The sequence below is a fragment of the Aethalodelphis obliquidens genome, unplaced genomic scaffold (genome assembly GCF_003676395.1).
Source record: "Aethalodelphis obliquidens isolate GAN/ISIS:26980383/991018 unplaced genomic scaffold, ASM367639v1 scaffold7, whole genome shotgun sequence".
NCBI lineage: Eukaryota > Metazoa > Chordata > Mammalia > Artiodactyla > Delphinidae > Aethalodelphis > Aethalodelphis obliquidens.
Window position 1 is genome coordinate 68,063,819 of NW_020837951.1, and position 17,403 is coordinate 68,081,221.

The 17,403-nt window shown below is 44.1% G+C and overlaps 1 protein-coding gene and 1 pseudogene across 1 annotated transcript in view; one reads left to right on the plus strand and one right to left on the minus strand.

Annotated features, from left to right (window-relative positions):
* The window catches only part of ACER2 (alkaline ceramidase 2), a 93,451-nt gene that overhangs the window by 51,283 nt on the left and 24,765 nt on the right, over positions 1-17,403 (plus strand). The gene's annotated exons all lie outside the window — the stretch shown is intronic.
* On the minus strand, positions 9,577-13,161 carry LOC113620165 (40S ribosomal protein S12 pseudogene; annotated as a pseudogene).

Consider the following 17,403-nt stretch of genomic DNA (forward strand, 5'->3'; position numbering starts at 1 on the left):
GCAAGAAGAGGCACAGTCTTGTTCAATTGGTCCCTTCATTGGGGGTCTTTCACCTGTTCTGAAATCTATTGAAGAGCCCCTTGGGCTGGGATTCCCATCTCAGTGGGCACTGAATGGCCAAGTGACAGAAGCCAATGATGCTAACCAAGTGACATGCCCTATAATCTTTTCTCTGCATAGAGATTGTTACTCTAGCCTACCACCTTGGAGGACTGCTTTGCCCAGCATTGAGTAATGGCTAGATCACTGTTATTCATGCTAAATTCACTGCTATGGGTCAGACTCTAGGGTGTAACAACTTGACTATGTCCTCTCGACACTTAGAAGAACAGTGATTAGAAGAAACAAGACAGGGAGTCTAAAGTCTGTCAAGAGAAGAAAAGATTAACTGTTGAAACGGTCCCATTCGCCTTCGCTGTCCCCATTCAGTCCATTGGCTGGCAGACCTACAGCTGCCATGCCTGGCTCCTGCTGGCTGCCAACATTTAGGGAAGGCAGGCATCCTTAAATCTGAGTAACTGAGTCTGGATGAATTGTATTTCCTTAACTCAGACACTGTTAAGAAGAATCTGTCACCATTTCCACTGAGAAAAGATTAATGAGAAATATGATTAATTGCTAGTTGTACCAACGCTCTTGTGTTTTTTTCCCCTGAGGATTATTTTGGGTGAAGCTTTCCACTATGGCATTTTTATACAAAACTGAATGATCGACTGTCCCCTGTGCAACAGATTAGCCACTAACCACATGTGGCTGTTGACATTTAAACGGAAGAAATAAAAGATTTACTTCTCAGCTGCACCATCCACATTTCAAATGCTCACTAGCCACAGTGGCTAGTGGCTACTGATAAAGGACATTTTCATCATCACAGAAAGTGTTTTAGACACTGCTGACAGTGACTCAGTAGAATTTAGAAGAACATGGGTTTCTGAGTCTGATGGGCCTGGTTTCTTCTGCGCACACATTATATCTCACTTCTCTGTGAGAAGTCACAGGTAAATAAGACACCTACATTTCAAATGATTGACTATGCTTTATAGCTCGGTGGTTCTCAAATGTCAGTGAGCATCAGGACCACCTGGAGAAGCTGCTAGAACACAGCTTGCTGGGTCTCAACACCAGTTCTGAGAACGTGATTTCAAGTTTCCAGGTGCTGCCCCTGCTGCCTTATGCAGCTGCTCTTGAATTGTGGAAGCCAGAACACCTTGATCGACAAAGATTAAACCATGGGTATCCCTGGCTTATACCGAGGGGGTCCACAGGCACATTCTTGAGGGTGTGAGCGTTCTTTATAACCTTGTAACAAGTGTGATTTCACTCTCAAAATAAAAAGATTAATCAACACCTATTCAGGATCACTGATGACCATCTGAAAACCAACAGCAGCATGCGATTTTAGTGCCTGAGTTTGCATGTGATTGCATTTACAATCACATGATCACCAAACGAGTTCCAGAACTGGTAACATTGAATTTTGATGTAGTATTTCTTAAACTGGGTTCTGTAGAGGTCACTGAACATATATGTAGGAGTCCCAGATTCCCTGTGTTTGAGAAACAGTGACCTGGGGAATGGGAGTAGGGGAGGGGTGGACCCAGCAAGGGCAAGGTCTTATCAGCACTTTTTCAGGGGGAGAACATGTGGCCTTTTGATTGGAAAGATTTTCTGTTTAGGACTTCCCCTCACCTTGAAGGACATTTAGCATTGCTGGGCCTTGCCCATTAAATACCAGGGGGCGCTCCAGAGTCACAGGACAACCCCAAACCATTTGTACACGTTTAAAAATCCCTCTGTGGGGCAACAGGACAGCCTGCTTCTGGGTGAGCAAACCCATAGGCCGTCAGCTTTGCCCTGAGCTGGGCCTCTGCTCTTTCTGGCGATACTGTGGCTGCAGCTGGGCCCCGGGGCCGCCCCAGCCTCTGCTTCTCTCTTTTGTCCCTCCCAGGCTTCTTGGCTGGGAACTGAGATACTGTGTACTATACAGTGTACGGCCCATCTTCAGGACACTTCGGTGGGGTCACCTTCAGTCTACCGTTTGGCCGGTAGAGGGCAGCAGCACCCAGAACTTCCCGCTTGCTTTGCTTATTGCTATCATGGGAGGCGGTAGTCAGCCTAGCACCTCTGTTCCCTCCGTCCCTCTTCCCACCTTGCCCTTCTTTTTGGGGGGTCTCATCTAGAAAAGATCTTCTCAATGTTCCCCCCATGGCCCTGGCACCCGGTGGCCAGGAAGGAGGCCTGGCAGCAGCAGTGGTGTTCGCTGGACCCCACGAGCTCTTTCCGACGCTTGGAGGCGGCGGTCCTCTCCCCGCGGCCTGGCGCCCGGCGGTGCTTAACCAGGGCGGGAGGCTGGGAAGCCGGCCGCTGCCCTCCTCACCGGCTTTGATCTGAAATTCTCTCTCTTGCTTTCTTGCCTCCCCTCCATCACCACCCCGCCCCCGCCCCCGCCCCCGCCCCCGCTCCCACCATGCTTCATTCCCAGAAAGAATCTGAGTCAGTCTCTTATCATTAGATTAGTTTCTGCCAGACGTCAAAGCAGCTGACAGGGAGATGGTGACCCTTCTGCTCCCACTCCAACAGAAAAGGAGAAGGAACTGGAGTGGACAAGGGTCTCCTTCGGCGACTCAAGAGCCCTTCCCCGGTCTCCGGTAGAAATAGGAAGAAGATGCAAGCAAGAGTCCCACTTAACTGCCCGTTAGCATAGGTCAGAATCTTTAGATTTTGCGTTGCTTTAGAACAAGAATATTTCCCCTTCTCTCAAGAAACACCCTTTGGCTTAGGCCTGCCTCTTTCTAGAAGTTCCCATTTTCCCGTTTTCTCTGACGCTCTCTTTCTTGCCCGCGCTCAAGCATACTCGCTCTTTCCTGGGCCGTGACTCGCATGCGCGGGCTTCAATTAACCTTTCTATGAAACAAGCAGCACCTGTCCTATCATCAGTGGCTCCTAAGAACGCTCTCTCCTAGGGCTCACAGAGGCTGAACTTCTCTCTGATCCTCCTGGGGGGGGGGTCACCCTGCGTCGGTGGCAGGGGCGCATGCAGTTAAGGACTCTCCTGCTGTAACCCACTCCTGCCGGTGACCAAAAGTCCTCCAGTGAGCTCTCCGTCCTTGAGGAAAGGACAAAAGATGTGATATATCTTAGATCCAAGACCTGGGACAGAACAGCGCATTTCAGAAAGCACTCATCATCCAGGATGCTAAAGTGGGTTCCGGACGGTCCTGGGGGCACCTGGACTTCCTTCGTTGGAGGTAAGTCAGTCTGCAGCGGCCCCAGGGAAACATATTAGCATCAGAGTCAGGGGGCCAGAGCAGAAGTGGCCTGGCCTTGAGAGTACAGAGAGCTGATTGCTAAAATTTGTGTCGGGCATGATATCCAGGTAGGGGTACGGGAAACATGCAGGAGGGGAAGGAGGCTGACTGATGTCGGGCAGCCCAGCCTCCCTGGTGATAGCCTTTTCCTGCTCAGTTTTGCTTTTCTTGCCCCTTCCTACCTCAGGCACCCCCTGCTTCCACTTCACGTCCATCATAACTTTCCTCCTTTCACACTGAGGCGCAAGTGACTGATAAGAGCAGAGACTGGTGGTGCCTAAGAGCTTTCTTCCAGCCGCCCTTTCAAGATGATTGTTTATAATGGAAGACTGCAAAGACATAGAAACAGAATAGTATCGTGAACCCCCATGTAGCCATCATCCAGCCTCAACAGCTATCAACGCGTTGCCACTCTGGGTTCTTTTATAGCCCCGAACTCCTCACTCCCAGCTTCAGGGTGACGCAAAGCCAAGGCGCCATTTCTTTTCAGTATGTGCAGAGGGCTTTCTTAAGCGCGATCAACCATGTCGTGTGCTGGTGAAGAAGCTCTGGTGGCATGAGGTCCAGGTTGCTTGGTGGGTTGGACAAGGCTCCCCTGCAGTCTGCTACCGCCCACCTTTTCAGCTTCTGTCTCTCCACTCTCCAGCAGACCCTACCCTTCCAGCCGTACTGAACATTGTTCCCCCAAATGCCACGTGTTTTCGTTTATCACTTGGTGTAAGGTTTCCTCATCAGACTTCTCATCCCCCACCTGCAGTCAGGAGTCATGTTTTCTCCGAAGATTTCCCTGAACCCTCAGATGGACTTAAAACACTGTCCTGTGGTCTCAGCTGACATCAAGACACTTATTTATAGCACAGATTTATCAAGTGGGGCATATTGCTTACTATAAGATAGGCACTGTTGTAGGTGTGTTCCAAAAAAAAATTAGCTGATTTAACCCACATAAAACAATTCTCATGAGGTCATAGATGGAACAAGTGAGGCACACAGAGGTTTAGGTCACTGAGCTGGTAACTGGCAGAGCTGAGATTCAAACCCAGGCAGTCTGGCTTCTTAACCACCCTCTAGGCTGCTTATTCTAGTACAAGTCCTGATTGGTGACGTGTTTATCTTCCTCTGCAGACTACAAAGTCTTTAAGAAGAGGGGCTGGAACTTAGTCTCCTCCAGGCCCCCAGTGCTAACGCCTGTATCTGGCACATTGTAGGTCCTGACAACCCATGACTGAACGCATGAATAAATATAAGGTCATTTGTAGAAACTTCCAGGCATGGACTCTTCCTAGAGCCAGTTACAGTTTCTACAGGGATCAGGGCCTTAGGTGAAGCAGGATTCTCAATCCTTTTTCCACACAGCACTGCTGCAGCTGATGTAGAGCTTGCTACGGCTCTTGCCTGGGAGCGTACACGTTGGCCAGGTTGGAGAGGGCAGCCGGAGGTGGGGTCAGGTTTTAAAAAGCCCCCGGCAATTTCTGATATGCCCTTTGGGTGCCACCTCTTTGTTGAGAATCCCTGAGCTGGAGAGACAAGGCACTAAGATGAAATTCTAGACAATAGTCGGGGGATGGAGGGGGAATCTGAGGATGTTGGGGACAGGGTCTTCCCCTTACTGCCCAGACTTTCCTAACGGCCATCCCTGAATCAGGCCAATGGGCATGAATAGCATTACTCTCCTTGTGGAAAACACTTTTCCTTTTTCCCTTAAGTTCAGTGGAACTGCTGTGGGGATGGATTGTGCATTTGAGTGAGCTCCTGAGAGGAGACAGGAAAGCTAGAATGTTTACAGCCTTCCCTGACCTGATTCCATTTCAAGGACATGGGTCGTTAGCTGCTGGCAGCAGTCAGAGCTGTATGCATACTTTCCAACAGCTTTGTGATCGAATTTGGGCATAACTTGACTTTTTGTCCCTGAGGTGATTGTTATTATTTACTGGAAATTCCATTTTTAAATCCCAGCAGCAAAAGCCTTTCTTTTCTTCCTACACAATTCTCATTAGTTAGAAGTTGCTATTACTCACTGTCTGGCTATAACCTAACTAATGACCTAACTTAAGCCTTTTAAACTAGATGTCTTCTTATCGTAGTTCTCTAGCTACTCTGGCTTGTGAACAGCAAACCCTCCACCCTGCACCGCTGTGCGTCATGGTTGGGTATATAAAACACCCATGGCAACACGTGAAACACCTCAGATGCTTTCTGGCTATTGCAGCAAAGACTATACACAAAACAAAAACCAGACCCTAATATCCAGTTCTACAGCTTAGTAGTGTGACCTCAGGAAAGTAACACTGCTGATTTAGTCTTCATTTCGTCATTTATAGATTAGGCTAAAACACGGCAATTGGATTTTCTCTTGCACGTCACTGGGACTGATTGGTAGTGGCTGCCAGTAATGCTCAGCTGAGAAAGTAAAGTGGGGGATGGTTCTGTGACTGATTATTGATATCTGCTGTGGGTGAGACAGCCTGAGTGGCATAATTTACCAAGTGTTGCCAGTACTGGTTTGGCAATGTCTTGGGTCTATCCCTGCAGAAATATACAGAATATATTTAATGTATGAGCTGGCCCTAGAGGCAAGATTGACCAGGAGAAGTTTAGTATTTCAGTGTGTTATTTGTAGGTATATCACCAAAGCCTCCAAAAGTTGTGGGAATCCCGGGTGCACCTCAAAAGGTTTCATGTCCTGGTTGAGCCTGACACCTAGATTGAAATGGAATCTGTCTTTGTATGCTGTTTCTTTTTTTTTTTGCGGCACGTGGGCCTCTCACTGTTCTGGCCTCTCCCGTTGCGGAGCACAGGCTCCGGACGCTCAGGCTCAGCGGCCATGGCTCACAGGCCCAGCCGCTCCGCGGCATGTGGGATCTTCCCAGACCGGGGCATGAACCCGTGTCCCCTGTATCGGCAGGCGGACTTTCAACCACTGTGCCACCAGGGAAGCCCTGTATGCTGTTTCTAACCAGGCTAGGCTTTTAGATACCAGGGTCACCTGGCGCATTCCTGGATGAGGGTAGGTGGGGAACTGGGACCAGTGGCATCCCAGGAATAGGCGGGATCTGTGTAGTGTTAGCGTACTGAGACAAACAGTTAGGATTCCTATAATCTTTAAGCTTAGAAAATATACTGACGTCTCAATAAGGGACCGACTTAAAATATTTTCTGAATCTTAGGGAGGTTCTATAACTTGTTCAAGATCACAGAAGGTGGGCAGAAGGGAGTTAACATATACTAAAAGCCCACTATAAGCCAGGCACGTTACGGCATAATGACTCACTCTTTCCACTAACTTATGGCGGGAGTGGGGTATGCTGGGGAGTAATGCAGTTGTAGCATTTCATAGACAAGGAACTGGTGTGCAGAGTCATTGAGTAACATGCACACAGCTGCACAGGAAGAGGTGGACCAAGGTCAGTCTTTCCAACAGTTCTGGATTCTGATCATAGCACACTTTCTATCAGGACTTCTGTGTGTAATTGTCAATGCATTTGGACCCCAGTATCTTGGGATCTGTGAAAACTAGGGAGTAGTTTTATTTTTATTTTTGGAAACATTAATTATACAGATGTTTGTAAGCCAATTGCTAACATAAATGGTTGTGAGGGGAATTGTTTTTTCTTGTAATTTTTTAATTTTTACAAATTATACCGTGATAAAACAATGAAAATTGCTTATTTGAAATATTTTCCTTTAACATTTTATAAGTTAATCAAATGGATACTACAATAGATTGTTGTTTAAATAAGGGAGCGCAGATGATTTTAGTATTACAAAACTTTAAGCTGAGGCTACCCTCAACAATAAGTTTAGAAAATGGTATTACAAAAGTGAGTAGTAAAAAAAAAAAACCCAACCAAGACCAAACCCAAGCAGGGCCGCTGTGCTGTAGGAAATCAGGTGTTTTCACTGCCATAAATCTTCACTGTGGCCAAACTTACAAACCAGTCCTCTGGGGAATTCCCTGGCAGTCCAGTGCTCAGGACTCGGCACTTTCACTGTCAAGGGCGTGTGTGATTCAATCCCTGGTTGGGGAACTAAGATTCTTCAAGCCCCACGGCCAGCAAAAAACACCCCCAAACCCCCAAACCAACCCTGCCTAACCCGCCTCCCCCCAAAAAAGTGTATATACGTCCATGCCTCTCTCGCGCTTTGTCCCAGCTCACCCTTCCCCCTCCCCATATCCTCAAGTCCATTCTCTAGTAGGTCTGTGTCTTTATTCCTGTCTTACCCCGAGGTTCTTCATGACATTTTTTTTCTTAAATTCCATATATATGTATTAGCATATGGTATTTGTCTTTCTCTTTCTGACTTACTTCACTCTGTATGACAGACTCTAGGTCTATCTACCTCATTACAAATAGCTCAATTTCGTTTCTTTTTATGGCTGAGTAATATTCCATTGTATATATGTGCCACATCTTCTTTATCCATTCATCCGATGATGGGCACTTAGGTTGTTTCCATCTCCGGGCTATTGTAAATAGAGCTGCAATGAACATTTTGGTACATGACTCTTTTTGAATTATGGTTTTCTCAGGGTATATGCCCAGTAGTGGGATTGCTGGGTCATATGGTAGTTCTATTTGTAGTTTTTTAAGGAACCTCCATACTTTCTCCATAATGGCTGTACCAATTCACATTCCCACCAGCAGTGCAAGAGTGTTCCCTTTTCTCCACACCCTCTCCAGCATTTATTGTTTCTAGATTTTTTAATGTTGGCCATTCTGACTGGTGTGAGATGATATCTCATTGTAGTTTTGATTTGCATTTCTCTAATGATTAATGATGTTGAGCATTCTTTCATGGGTTTGTTGGCAGTCTGTGTATCTTCTTTGGAGAAATGTCTGTTTAGGTCTTCTGCCCATTTTTGGATTGGGTGGTTTGTTTTTTTGTTATTGAGCTGCATGAGCTGCTTATAAGTTTTGGAGCTTAATCCTTTGTCGGTTGCTTCATTTGCAACTATTTTCTCCCATTCTCAGGGTTGTCTTTTGGTCTTGTTTATGGTTTCCTTTGCTGTGCAAAAGCTTTGAAGTTTCATTAGGTCCCATTTATTTTTGTTTTTATTTCCATTTCTCTAGGAGGTGGGTCAGAAAGGATCTTGCCGTGATGTATGTCATAGAGTGTTCTGCCTATGTTTTCCTCTAAGAGTTTGATAGTTTCTGGCTTTACATTTAGGTCTTTAATCCATTTTGAGCTTATTTTTGTGTATGGTGTTAGGGAGAGGAGACAGAATTTGACTCAAAGCCTGAGTGTTATGATTCCTTTTGGCTCCAGTAGAATCATCTTGGTGGTATGTAGGAACCATGTGTCATGTTCTGGGTTAATTCTCTAAATGATAAATAATGGTATTGTGACTCCGCCTACATCATCTTATCCTACCAGAGATGCTCCATAGTGAGGTGACTTTTCAAAGCCTGGGAAGACGTTATAGAAATACAGATAATAAAGTAAAGCAAATTCATAGTAGTAATACTTTGGTATGATTTAGGAATAAGTTTTATAATCCTTGGGATCTTTTGTGTGTATTTGTATTTCAAGGTGTTTGAAATAAATCTGGCTTACTAGATAATCTGATTATAATTTGAAATGTGTAATTATACTAGACTCATGGTATTGATTTTAAAGGTGTAGTAGACTTTTATTAAGATTGTAAATGGCATTTAAGTGTTTTGGATAGCCTGGTTTATTATATTTTATTTAAGTCTGATATATTAGATTAATAGGAATTGCTTAAGTGCATAGGAAGATTTTGCTTTTTAGGTTTGTAAGTCTGTCAGGGTTTTGGAGTGTTTGAGAGAATTGGGTATGTTAAATGTGTAAAATTTAAAAAGTTCCTGAGGGAATTAAATTCGTAACTTGGGTTCATTAGAATTTAATCTTTTAAAGTTATCAGTTAATTGAGTGTAATCAAAGAAAAAACTGACTCTGAATTCTTATTTTTATCAGAAAGTAATAGGTTGATACGAGACTTCGAAATTGAATTTAAAGGCTTAGAGAACACTAGGCTTTTGAATTTACAACTTTCAATATATTTAACTAATTAAAAGCAAATTGTTAGAGTAGTCCTTTCAGTGCTGCAAGGTTCCCTCAGGCATTGGAAAGCTCAAATGACATTAGTAAGCACCCCATAAATGGTTATAATCAACAGTAACTACTTCTTGCCCTCTGTTCCTTTGAGCCCTTGCAGTGAAACGTCCACAACTGTGTGTCAATTTCTTGCAATCCTGAGGGTCCCGATTAGCTGAAGGCAAGGATTATTCCAAAACCAAAACACTTTTTTTTTTTAAGAACAAGAGCCCAGTTTTTTAATTTGATCATTTCTTGCGTTTGAAGTACTCCTCCATGACATCCTTGGCCTGAGACTCTTTACCATAGCCCTTAACCACCACGCAACTGCAGCCACTTGAGGGGTTTTTCCCTCTCCACCAGTTTTACAGAGGCCTACCCATTCCCCCAGTTTCTTGATGTCATCAACCTTAATCAGGTTGATTTGGTGCTCAGCAAGGGGCTTCCACCAACTTGACATATATAGGCTCCTCACAGTTGGACGCGAGCACACAAAGATGGGCTTTGGCAGCTTCCCGAATTCCACGTGCTAGGCCATCGTGGAGGAGGGCGGTCTTCAGCACCTCTTGCAGAGCAGGATGAACATCCATCACACCTCCAACAGCAATGCCTTCCTCGGCCATGGCGGCAGGGACTCCGAGGTGGCAGGGAAAGAGCAAAACCACACTTCTTTTGAGTCAATAATTTTATTACTATTACTTTTCACACCGAGGAGACTTAGTTACATAAAGTGAGATATTCTATGAGTTGATTACCAGTAGTAGAAGCACAAAGGTGTGGAAAGTGTAACATGAACACAGTGAAGAAACGCCCTTTATCGGAGTGAAGTCCACGTGACAGAAACACATTACTCCAAACAGACTATGTACAAATAAATACAGCTTTCCACCTATGTACAGACATATTCACAGAGAATAAACTGACGCAAAATCTCCATACATCTCCTCCTCCAGCGAAAATTGATCACAATAAACAGAACACACGGGAAATGACAAAAGTAACTTGGAAGTGCATCAACTGGATCCTTGTAGGGGTATAGAGGTTAAAATGCTTCTTGAAAATGGAGGCAAACAGAGGAAGCATGAGATGACATCTATCCCTAAAAAGATCCTTTACAAAAATGGCATTCTGATATTTGTAAGGTAACCTGTCCAAAAGACAGTTTACGAGTTCTAGGGCAATGCCTATGTTGGGGTCGGTGTCGACAACGTGGTCTCTGTTTTAACACTATGCAAAGAACAACAGTGTAAGTTATCTTTGCTTTAGTGCTAGCAGCCACTTCATTAAACCAGGAAGGTAGTTTTTGCTACTCTTTGATGGCACTTTTGAGACTGCAGATTGCTTGGAGACGGAAGCTGTTGCTTCTGGAGTTTTTTCAAACTGGAGCAGAAGAAAAACATCCAGGCTAGATGCAGGGCACAAAACTTTGTGTGCAGGGTTCAACAGGATTATATCCCCACAGAGTTTCCCTCATCCAGATGGAGAGTCTCTGCCCTTTGGAGAGACGCTTCAGACCACAAAACAGCCCCCAACAGAAACATCACTGGCTCTGGATCCAGACAATCTTTCTTTAGGGCAAATGGCCAATTAAACCTAAAATTGATGGGGTTGGTCAATTTAACACACATATTTACTCTATAGAGATAATTTACGTACCCAGGTGGTAGATATTTCTAGGCTATTAAGTGCCTTTTAGTCATTCTTTTAGATTTTACTCAAATCATGTAAAAAATTGTGATGAAGTGAAACAAAGTTTTTAGTTGTGGGGACATCTGTGTGTACATGCGTGTAAGCAGTCTATGATACTGGGCCAGAAATTATGTAGTTTAGCAGAAAAGGAAAAAAAAAATCCAATGCATTATGAAGTCTCCTGTTTTATATGCTTTCTTCCCAAGGAAGGTTTATAATTTAGGCGTAATAAATTATTGATAAACTGTATATCTCTATTTGCCACTTTTATAAGGGAACTTCTTAGACCCATCTTATATTTACATAAAAACTCAAATAAACTTTAAATTTTCCGGGTACATATATGCTAATTATCCATTTCACTGTCTATATTGCTTTACATAACAAATGGATTCCTGAAAAACAGTAAATCTGTAACTTAAAAAAGGAAATACTTTCACTGTAGTATCAGAGCTTACTATTTAAAGGACCTTGCTATTTAACAAGCTATTTTGAAAGTGAAGAATGCTTTTGTGAAATGAACAATTTCTTTGATTTTCAGTTTTATTAAAGTACACATCTAAAATTTATCAGATTAGGATTGTCTAGAACAATAATTGTATGCCTTAAAAAACAGAACAGATAAACTCTAATTTACAACAAACAATACAAAACAGGAATGACTCATGGACTGCTTATCGATTGACTATATTCAGAAGCCCTGAATATATGTATTATTGGTATTTTATGGCTTTAATTAAGACAGTTGTCTCTTATGAAGTATTGATACTATAAAGTGCAATATTAAAAAATTAAAAAACCTAAAAGGCATCCATTGTCCTTCAGTTTTAGCCTGATGAGAAGAATCAGAGATTTGTTTAATTAAATGGCAAAGAATTTTTTACCCTTAATTCCTGCATGTAATTTCATCCTTAAAATTATTTTATTTGGGGATTCAGACTTCATTCATTCCTTTTTTTTTTTCTCTTTTTTTGATGACATGATTTAAAAAATTAGTATTCTCTTTTGGTTAGTTGAATGCTTTTCGAGAACTGTCAGTCCCAAGGACTTAGTTACTTCCAGATCCATTGTAAAGGAATATGCAACCCAATAAGTGAGAATGTAGGAGCAAATTTGCAGCCTTTTGGTGAACTGTACCCCATTTTCCTGGGCCACGACACCAATCAACAATCTTACAATTCCCAGCCAACCCACCACACAAGGAAGTAAATGCGCTGCAATACTGGGTGATGAGAGGTGGTCCAACCATTTCCCCCATTTCCTATTTAGAGCGAAAATATAGATTCTTTTTGGTAAATCAATGCAGGTAAGTGCAGGTCCAGAGTTTCTGAATGATCTCCAGTGGTGTCTCTCCCATTCTGAGTACTTGTTGAGTGTGGGATTATGACCATAGAAACGAAGTCCGTGAGCTTCACCTCACCAGGGCCTCAAGACAATGCCGCATCAGTGTTCAGACTTTTCACCGGAGGATAAATGCCTGTTAGTACTTGTTGAGTCGAGGCCTACTGGTGCTTTTAAGGCATTTCTGTGACTCTCTTGTAGTTGTGAATTCTGTTCCCATTTTAGTATCAATTAGGAGGGAGTCCCTCCCCCCACCCCCCAAGAAGTAGTCAATTACACAAAAGGTAAGTTGTTAGGCCCACCGGGCTAGCATTTTTCTATCTTCACCTTAATGCGGAGATGGAGAAAAGGCTCATTAGACTTGCCAAGTACAAGTAAAGTGGAGAGGCTGGTGGTGAGAAGCAGGAAGGGGAGTAAGCACTGGGCCCAACCTAGACTTGAAAACTGGAAGTGGGGTTAGAAAGAAACAAACTGAGACTCAGTAAGGCCCAAGGGAGAGGGGCTCATGGTAGGTAAGAACATCCATCCAAATGCACTGGGCGAGCTGAGAAATGCACTTGCTTCACCTGAATGTCTTGGAGAAAGATATAGAAGTCACAGGGCACACAAGGTTAATGTGAATTAGCAATGAAGTGTGACTTTCTAAAAGGTAAGGGGCACAGAGGAGTGCAGAAGCAGGGGGTAAACACTGGGTCTGAGGCTGTCATTCCTCCCTATTCAGACCTTATACTTGTGCCATGAGTAGTCAAAAGGTTCCATGATTTCAGAGCAACATAAAGCATTTTAAAAGGCTAAGTAAAGAAAAACTTAAACATTATTGAGGGTTAGAGAGAAAGACTCAGAAATAAAAATCTGAAGATAACATTTGATGCAAATAGATAAAGGGTCACATAGTGGTGACTCCCAGCTCTGTCAGGGGTAATCAGTGAAGAGTGCCCAGATGCAACTCTTTTCTGCCGAACAGAAAAAAAAAAAAAAAAGGTGAATTCACCACCTTGAGGGGCTGGGGTGAATCTGGAGGAAGACTTTTCTGACACGGATGGTTGTTAATGTTAATAGCTGACAGACCTGGGTTACACCAGGAACATCTATGCTAGGATTTCTTTCCTGCAAAGGGATTGTCTTTTGGATCAGGGTGATAGGTTGAACAAGCGCTCTTAACAGAACTAAACCTTTGGTAAACTCAATGCCAGTTCCATGGCACGCTTTCACACTTAGGTCTTTATCAGTTTTTTAAAAAAATTCTTTATGGTTTTCCAGTCTGCCAACCAATCATTTGGTGGAAGGGCTTTGGCTTAGATAATTTGGTGTTCCATAGTGTCCCCACTATTTGTTTGCTAATTTGAACAGAGTTGTCTCTCCAGTCATAATTAGAGGCTCCTTTTTCTCTCTAAAAAACTGGCTGACTTGTGGATTCCTGGGCCCTTTGTAGCTTACTCTCACTTTGTTTAAACAAAACTGCCACTAAAGACCATGATGGAAATCAGGTGGTGCTTGGCAAGGCCGATGCCCTGTGCAGTGAGGAAGGTGGGCAAAGCAGCAGTGAGCACACTGGGGGGCATCTAGGTGGAAAGCACGTGTGACTTCCATAACAAACATGAGTGCACCCGTGTTTTCTACAGACACCTAAAGGCTCCTGGTGATTTCTGTGCTGCAGCCCATGCCTTTTTTTAAAAAAGATATTTATTTGGTTGTATCAGGTCTCGGTTGGGGCAGGCAGGGTCCTTAGTTGTGGCATGTGAACTTTTAGTTGCAGCGTGCATGTGGGATCTAGTTCCCTGGCCAGGGATCCGAACCCAGGCCCCCTGCATTGGGAGTACAGAGTCTTAACCACTGTACCACCAGGGAAGTCCTGCCTGTGCCTTTTCGAAGCTGAAAGTGAAAAAAGTGAAAAAAACAGCGTAATCTCACAATGAGTAGTGGAGTTCAGCTGGCTCTGAGTGTGCCCTTCTTGCTTTTCTTGTTTGCTAGATATTTCAATGAATAGGAAGCTGTGAGATTAAAAAACGAAACACAAAGCTAGAGAGGCAAGGAGCTAACCTTAAATAGCTAGTGGAGTGGAGGCCCTTACCTTTCTTCCCAATGTCTTCTTGAGAGGGGAACATATTTTTATCTGGGACTCTATATAGGCTTTTGTAATTGGGTAAAAAAGCCTGAAATTTGTAATTATTTAAAACTACATAGGGATATATATCAATGTGATATTTGCTTTCTTGGGAATCCTGGTAAAAGTAAGTTAATTTCCCCTTTCTTCCTTTTCCTTATTCTTTATTTTTTCACTAACTGTCTCTTCACGACAAGCCCTCACCTACTAATTGAAGACAGTCTTGCTGAGGGAGGTACAGGAGTTGAGCATGTGTCTTTTAAAAATATTAAGCCAGGTGGTTATGTAAGATCTGGCTTAGCAAGAATGAGCATTAGCTTCTATAACAAGCTTTCAGGAGACAGTTGATTTTTCCAGAAATCATCCTGAGAACAGTTTCCCTTTATTTCTTCTGGAACAGAGCTGTAACAATCCAATTAATTATTACTAGCCACTTAATTATTGGAGTAGCAATCTGTCCAGGTGCAAGGAAGCATGGCATGCTCATAATCTTGTGTGTGTGTGTGTGTGTGTGTGTGTGTGTGTGTGTGTGTGTGTGTGTGCGCGCGCCTGCGTTGTTGGTAGATGTAGGGAAGAAAGCATACTGAAGTTTTCTGACATGCTTGGATTCAGACCCACGTGTTATTCCAACCCAGCAATTTCGGCAGAGCAGTTAACATTAGTCCCATCTTTTCCAGCTGTCTGTCTGGCCAGCAGCTCTATCTGTTGTCACATCCCTGGTCAGCTTTCTGTTAAGGTGGTCTTGGGTGGAGGGCTTCCCTTGATAGCTCATGCTTGTCACAGAGGAGTTTAAGAGCTATGAGCATTGGTGGGGAGTTTGCCAACTCTCTCCCTGCCCAGCAGTGATGTACATTAATATCATCAAATGTCTCATCAGCAAAGCAGCTGTGTTTTGCTGAAAGGCCTCCAAACACCTGATTCACGTCTTCCCTAGAAAATAAATTATAATGGCCCCTGTCAGCTGACACCTGTGAGAAGCCTTACAAAGCATTTTCCCCAAATATGCAACAGTCCCTGCCTGTTTTTATAATCTTCTGGGCAAGGCTTTAGGAAGTTCTGCTGCGTCAGCCAAACTGATAAGCAACCCTCCCCCTTAGTCCGTGTACGTTACTGTGTTTTCCTGACCTGCCGCTGCCTGGCTCAGCTTAGGCCCGGGAAGCTGCATGCAAACCCTCTCATCTCCAGCTTCAGTTCTTGAGGGTCTAGGCAGGTTCAGAGGGCAGCTGAACTCGGCGTGGGCATTCCCAGAGGCAACTGAGAAGGGTCTATTTGGGTATTCTCAGCATGAACCAAGTCGTTCTCCCGTCCTGAGGCTGCCTAGGGTGACAGGGGAGGTGACAGCAAGTAAGACCTGCTTGGTTTGCTGCAGGTAAAGGGAACCATTTGCGTACAGCTCATTTATTTATTTATTTTTTGCGGTACGCGGGCCTCTCACTGCCGTGGCCTCTCCCCTTGTGGAGCACAGGCTCTGGACGCGCAGGCTCAGCGGCCATGGCTCACGGGCCCGGCCGCTCCGCGGCATGTGGGATCCTCCCGGACCGGGGCACGAACCTGTGTCCCCTGCATCGGCAGGCGGACTCTCAACCACTGTGCCACCAGGGAAGCCCCAGCTCATTTATTTTAGATTGAACAGTAAGAGGTTGGTTCTTGAATTTTTGATATTTTTACCCTGTTCCAGAAAAACAAAGAGAGTATCTGTAGTCTAAATTTTTTTTCCCTGTACTTTTCTACTGTGCATTCTTTGCCTCTACGTCACCATTAGGGATATGGCTGGCCATTTAAATATACAGGGAGGGTTCACGTGTGTGTGTGTGTGTGTTTGTACTTGTGCACAAAACAAACCTTATGAGATCAGGAGTAAATGTTCCCTTTGGTTGTTGGTGTGCATGTTTTTCCTTTCCTTTCACTAAGGCAAACTTTGGTGCTCCCTGCTTTTGAATCCTGGATGTAATTGGGTCAGAGGGTGATGATGTAAGTGGTATTGTGTATATGTGTGTATATATATATATATATATATATATATATATTTGGTATGAAGATATATATTTATATATGTATTTACACAGGCACTAGAGATGAACTACTCAGAAAACCATGTTGTGGAATGTTCTTTCTTATAATTATGTTAATGATTTGAATGCTTTTAAAGATCCGCTGTTGCATCTTATACACTTCTGTCTGGGTTTACCCAAGCCCAACACATAACCTCATAGACAACTTATAGGGGGCAAGCAGGGGCAGGGAGGTGCTTGCATACTGGCCAGTGAGCCAACACTGCACACCCTTGAGGTTGGAACTGGGCTGAGAAACAGCATCTTCTCAAATGCAACTTTTCATGACTGACAACACTCCCTAGGAAGGGAGCTCCCAGGCAAGTCAAATGCCCTGTGGCTGCCTGGCTGAGTCTTCACCATGAGCTGGGAATGAATGGGAAAGAGTGAGGAGGCAGGGTGAGTGTGGGGAAGGGCTGGAATAAGAACAGGCTTGCACTGGACCTCCCTCCTCCTTTCTGGTTTTATATAGTCAATCTGCAATTGAGTCAGAGTCACCTACTCAAACCTTCTTCCACACAACCAACCTGTCCATCATACACATTCATGCAACAAACAACTCTGCTCCCCTTCAAGTAATGCACAGGGAAAACCATCAGGGTTTTTAACTCAACGTTCACTTACTCCTTCTCTTTCACTCAGAGGAACTAACACGAATTCTTGCTTCAACACAAAATCCTGCCCTTGATGAAGGAGACGTGGGTCTCTCTCACACAACTGAACACCCGACTTTGCACAGTTGGAGAGACTGGGAAGCTGGCCTCCTGGGTGGCAGCCATCTTGGCTTCCTGCTTTCCCATTGGGCCTCCACTCAGCAGAGCAATGATGGGCACTGCCTGTGACTGCCATG